General features: G+C 48.1%; 1 long non-coding RNA gene across 1 annotated transcript; it reads left to right on the forward strand.

The window, feature by feature from the left end:
* The first annotated feature begins 1852 nt into the window (after nt 1-1852).
* LOC311421289 lies at nt 1853-3963 on the forward strand. The gene is made up of 3 exons (XR_014684792.1): nt 1853-1903; nt 2002-2188; nt 2652-3963. It is a non-coding gene; the product is annotated as an uncharacterized lncRNA (long non-coding RNA).
* Nucleotides 3964-5907: the final 1944 nt, after the last annotated feature.

Genomic DNA, 5907 nt, shown 5'->3' on the forward strand with positions numbered 1-5907 from the left:
GTGTTTAAAACATCGCTGAGCCCTGGCTGTGCAAACAGCCCCGAGCACGTCCTCCTGCCCCCTGTGCCCACCCACACCAAGCAAAGTCCTGGGCGAGCTCTGCATGCAAACCCTTGTTTGCATACATTTGCATACATCTGAAGGCAGACGGTGAGGTGGGAGCGATGTTTCTACTTATTGATGCTCAGCCACCCCCTGGGCCATACACGTGGGGAGGGATTCAGGCACCGTTGGGGCACGCTGCCATTTCTCCCCAGTATTTATGCCCTGCACCAAATCAGAGCTCCCCGTGCCAGGAGGTGCTGCAGCTTTTTGTGTGCAGTGGTTCAGGGAACACCGAAGGCAAATTCAGCTCCGCTCGCAGCCAGCAGTGCTCCCCGCAGCAAGGGAGACGTCTGATGAGTTAAAAATGGTTTTAGGAACTAAGAGGTTTTATGTCTCTTTGGAAGACTACAAGCAAACATCTCTCCAATCAGTCATCTTCTTCCCAATAAATGCTGAAGGTGCCCGTAAATCTCATTTTTAAAAAGCGCAGCCCATAACCTGAGACACCTGGCCACTTCCCCTCACCCAGCCTGAGCTCGTAGCATGAAATGAGCTCAGAGCACCCAGCCCTGCCCAGGCTGGGGCCCTGTGGCCATGGGCAGAGGCAGCGTTGGTCTGGATGCACCCAGAGCCCTGCGCTGGGGACGTGCAGAGCAGCGCGAGCCCTCCTCAGGCTGAGCTGTGCCCCCCGACGTCGCTATTTTTGCCCGGATTAGAGGGAAATTAAAATTAATCCTCGGAGTTCAGGAGATCTCTGGGGTTTAGCGTTTTTTTTTTCCTGATCGTTCGTTATTTTTAGCAGCTGCTTTTTATTTTTAGCATCTCCTGAGCGCTGCAGGTACTTGAGCTCCCGCCCCACGTCCTCATCACTGCGTGGGCACCGGCGAGCTCAGCAGTCGGCCCCGTCTCCCTCCCTCCCACTGCCCCACTTCGTTAGCTTGAATCCTTGAATCCTTCTGCTGCATCACATCTTTGCTTCCCATATTTGCGTTTTACGGACAAAAACCCTTCCTGTGAGCAGCGAAGGGCAACTTCTCCTCTCCCACTCCCTTGCTCTGCCTGGAGACGCAGCCTGCATGGGAAGCAACCCACAGATTTCACACTTGGAGATCAAAGGACTGAAAACGTTTGATCTCCCTACCTTTTTAATTGCTACGCCCCCAGCAGCCCGCTCAGGGCACAGGACTGTGCCCCGCAGGCACCCAGCCCGGACTTCGTGTGCGGCCACAGGGCTTGGCGTCCTTTAAGATCACCCCGTGCAGGTGTCGTTGGTGAACGCAGAGGTTAATATTTAATTAGACACTATTTCTGTTGGATGACAGACACCATGAGTGGAGCCTGATCCTGGAGCCGATTGCAGCAGCCCGGTGATCTCTATTTCTGTTCAGGACGTTCGCACAAGCAGGCGATGCTGCCTCCATCCCGGGCTTTGCATCTGTAAAAGCACCAAACGTGCTCATTCCTCGCCCCTATTTTACACACCACACCCGATTTGCACCGCAGACGGTTCCTGTAGGTTTGCTGCTGCACACCTGTAAGCCCGGGGGCTCCTTGGTGGCTGCCACGCACGGGCCCGATCCCTCCTGGCCGGGGTCTGCCACCTCGCCTCTCCCCGCCTGCCACAGGCTGCACGTGAGCGGCCCCGCTTCGGGCGGCGGCGAGGATTGATTTCTTGATTACAGTCTAATGCGTGGTATAATTAAGGAAATCCTCACGCTTCTGAAAGTCATTAGGAGACGGTTAATTGGGATGGGGCTGGGAGCTGCCTGCTGGGGGGGAGGGGGCACGTGGTGGCTCCCCAGGGCTCCGAAATGTTGTGAGCTGCAGCTGCCGCTCCTGGTCCTGGCCAGCCACTTGGGTTTGGCTTTATTTTTTGCATCTTTTTTTTTTTCTCTTTTTTTTTTTTTTTTTGCACTTTATTACATATTTGAAGACTGTTTCCATGTCTCTCTCCAGCCTTTCCTCCTCCAGTCTTGGCATGGATCGTGTTTGCCATATTTCTGCTCGTCGCCGGTGCTTTTCTGATGCTTCCCAGCCCGACAGGCAGTGCCCTGAGCTGTGCATCGCCATCCAGCCTCAGGGTGCAGGATGCTCCTTTCCCAGCCGTGCTGTGCCCTGCTCCTGGCTGTAACATTTTAGGAAGGTGAAATTCTACCTGCAGCCCACCAGCTCCCAGTGGTTTCTTTTCCTTAATAATTTCTCCCTGTTTTTGCAGTTTTTTTGTTTTGTTTTGTTTTGTTTTGGTTTTTTTTTTTTTTTTTTTTTTTTTTTGGGGGGGGGGGACATCAGAAGAAGAGGTGCAAGACTGCCCTGGGGGATTGCAGAGCAGTGCCAGGGTAATGCAGAAATCCGTAGTTCATGCTGGGAGTGGGTGACTGCATCACAAACCAATTTCATTCGTGAAATGTTAATTGAATAGTAAATTGTAGATCTGCTAAGTAGATGGGGTGAAAAGATCAATTCACAGCAAGCAGAGGAAACCATATTTCGAGGCAGAAAAAACTAATTAGGGAAAAATCAGTATTTCTGTCAGTGTGCACTAGTGTGAGTTATTAACGTGTGTAGTAGACGTGTCTGATGAGCTTTTCATCTGGAAATTATTACAGATGTATGGATTTTCAGTCGCACAGATGCATAAGTGCGTCGTGCTTGCAGTTTGGTTTTGCTCACCCTGCAATGCTGTGTAAAACTGCTGCAGCATCATAAGCATGTGGGTGGCCACTGAAGAAAGGGGGAACTATGACAATAATTTTTTTTTGTTCGTGCCTTGGAACAGAAGACAAACAGGAATCTGACCACATCCCCCGGCACTCGGCAGTGATTTGAAATCCACAGCACGCGGTGTGCTGAGGCAGTGTCCTGTGCTGCAAGGGGTGGGACCAGCAAGCAGTGATTCTGATTTTTTAATGCATCATGAACCAGATGAACCAGCTTACTGGAGTCTATCTGGTGCTGCATCTCAACTAAACATCTCAAAATGCAGGGGAACAGGGAAAAAAAGAACAGATTTGAAATCATCATCAGCAACGTGGTTTACCCAGGGTTTGAATGTGATGGAGACGTTCTAAATCCTGGAGTGAGTGACAGATTCAGGTGGCAAATACTCTGGAAAGAAGCCCAGTGCCGGTGGTCCCGGCGGTGCCAGAGGGGCAGGGTGCTGCCCTGCAGTGCCTGCAAGAGGCTGAACTGGAATCCCATATGCTGCAAAAAGATCTGATCCCCGACACAGGCTGCTCTTTCAAGGTCATTTTGTTCTGCTTCAGGGTGCAGGGAATTGTATTTCTGAGCTTTTCCAGATTAAGGGACATATGAGCAGCAGGCCTGAATTTCTCCTTGGCTTTTTGTGGTTTTTGCTTAGGCGTGGAATGTCACTCAAGAAGCTTGTGTTTAAGTCAGGAAACCTGGACTGTGCACAAACGCCAAGAGACACCCTTACAGGGCAGCTTGCTTCAGAGCATTTCATACACAGTGCAAGATGCCCTGGACTTAGGTACCTGCTCCATCCAGCCCGGGATGGATCCAGCACTGCACCACCAAGGTCTCAGGAGGGTCAGGCTTTAGCTGGGCTATGTAACGGGGAGCCCAGGTAAAGCACAAAGGTCCCTTGTGCAAAAAACAGCTCCTGCTCCCCCAGCCCTGGCAGTGAGACAAGGCAGTACAAACCTCTGAGTGCCTTGGACACCTGGAAGTACAGCTCAGCTGTGCTAAGTACTACAGTTCTTACCCCAAATAATCTGTAGTCTATCCAGTTAAAGATCTCCTTCAGTTCCTCAGCTCCACATATGTGGGAAGCACAGTGCTCAGCATTGGTCATCATTGAGTAAGTCTAGATCAAATAGAGCGAAACAGACAGTTCTGATGCTGAAGTCATTAAATCTTTTGGCTAAGCTAAAAAGGCAGAGTGAATAATGTTTTTAATATGCCCAGGAAATCCTCCATATCGGATGAGATCAGAAGAAGCCATTAGCAAGGAGGGACAGGGATTCTTCTCCAAACAAAGGCAGATACTGAGTAATTGCAGCTCTATAAACACAGCATCGCTTAAAATATTCAATAATTCACCCAGCATCTGGGGAAGCATCAAAACTTTGTGTTTAATATAAAGGTGGATGGGTGAAAAATAATTAGGACCCTTACAGTTCCACACTTTTCTAATCTGTATTGTACTCAGGCCATTATATATTTAAAGGGTTTATTCTGTGCTAATGGGAACGGTATTGGCAAATTCATCTCATGTTCAGAGAAGAGCCTTCACTATCTTTGTTCTTCTGAATTAAAGGACAGAGGCAAGGATTTTTCTGAATACCGCTCTTTTATTTTTCATAAAAGGCTAAAGAGATGCTTGCTTTACAGATTACATCTTCTTTCTGACAACAAATTCCACTTTTTCTAGAGAGAAAAGGAGAAAACAGCAAAACCTGTAACTTAATATAACACTACATGCTGAGATAGCACAGGTTTTCATTAGCTCCTAATAGCAGAGGAACATTTGAGTGGTTCTCAAGCATCCGTTAACCCTGAAAACACCACTAAAGCACAAGAGCAGTATGATAACAATTTTATGGGGACCAAATATGCAGTCAACTTATCCAGCAGCCCATGGCTCTGCCTCCAAGCACCTTTCAGATTAGCTGTTAGCCAACCTGCTGTACGCCTCCTTCGCTTAATGTTGTGCTATAAATCACGGTGTACAATTTAAGAAGGAAGTCTGTGCTGGGCTAGCAGTCGTCATTGCTAGTAATGGACTCAAGCTGCAAAATTTGGATTCAAAGCTCAGAGCTGTTTGGATTTAGGGTTTTAGGTTGCCCATTATAGAAATAAGAAACAGATGGGATTTGCAGGCCTGGTTCGGACTCCACACTTCTCATAAGGTCAGTGTTGTTTAAATCAAATCAGATTTTAAGTCAGATTCATTTCTGCCTGTGCCCGCTTGTTGTGCGGCACAAAGTATCCCCAGGGCCAGAGTCATTAAAATACCGAGTATGTTCTGTATATCTCAGAAAAGGAATATTACTGCTGGTTCTGCAAGCAAAGTGAAATTAGTGGGAATTGGGAACGTTTGCAGGCAGGGCCAAAAAGGTCCTTAGCATGCATTTATACATCAAAGATCCTGTATTTTTAGAGCTTTATAGTTGAGGAACTTACAGTATCCCTTTTTCCTCTCACAAGGCTCTGTGAGACACATGGAAGGGCTTGCTATATCCTTACCAATTTGCAGAAGAGCACACCTTGCCTTGGCATGCTGCAGACTGTCTGTCTTGTGGCGGGACTGGCAGAGTGTTTTACTCGGCTGGCTCGCCACACAAAGCTGTTGCTTCGTCGTCTTTTCAAACCAAGCCTCGGTATCTTCCCTCTGGAAGAATCACCTCCGCTGAACAAATTACTAAATTTAGTAGCGAAATAACAGGCTCAGATTGCATTTTGCTGAAGGTCAGATTAGAGTATCTAATGGGTCTGTCTGGCTTTCACATCTAAATGCCATTTGAAATAAGGCTGCTGAGCACCTTTTGGTCTGTGTCGGTGTGCAACTGACTGTGCTTTGTCACTTACCAGTAACAACCCAGTAATTCTGCAATTCCTGTGAAAGGGGAACTTCCCAGGGGACCTTCACTGGTTCCCAGTGCCTTGTGGAGATTATCTAGAAGAAGAGATTTATAGAAGCGCAGAGTTAAAGATTCACAAGCAGGTGTTATCTCAAATGTGCTGCGCAGCTCATATCCATGCCAACAGATCATGGACAAAATACATAAGCTGCTCTTCCCAGGGTGTCTATTCAACAGGCCAGCTGCTTTTGTCACGGGTGCACGAAACGGGAGTATCTAATAAGGAAGCACTTTGATGTCGCTGAGCCTAGCTGCCAGA

Source organism: Aythya ferina, assembly GCF_964211825.1.
Source record: "Aythya ferina genome assembly, chromosome: 19".
Classification (NCBI taxonomy): domain Eukaryota; kingdom Metazoa; phylum Chordata; class Aves; order Anseriformes; family Anatidae; genus Aythya; species Aythya ferina.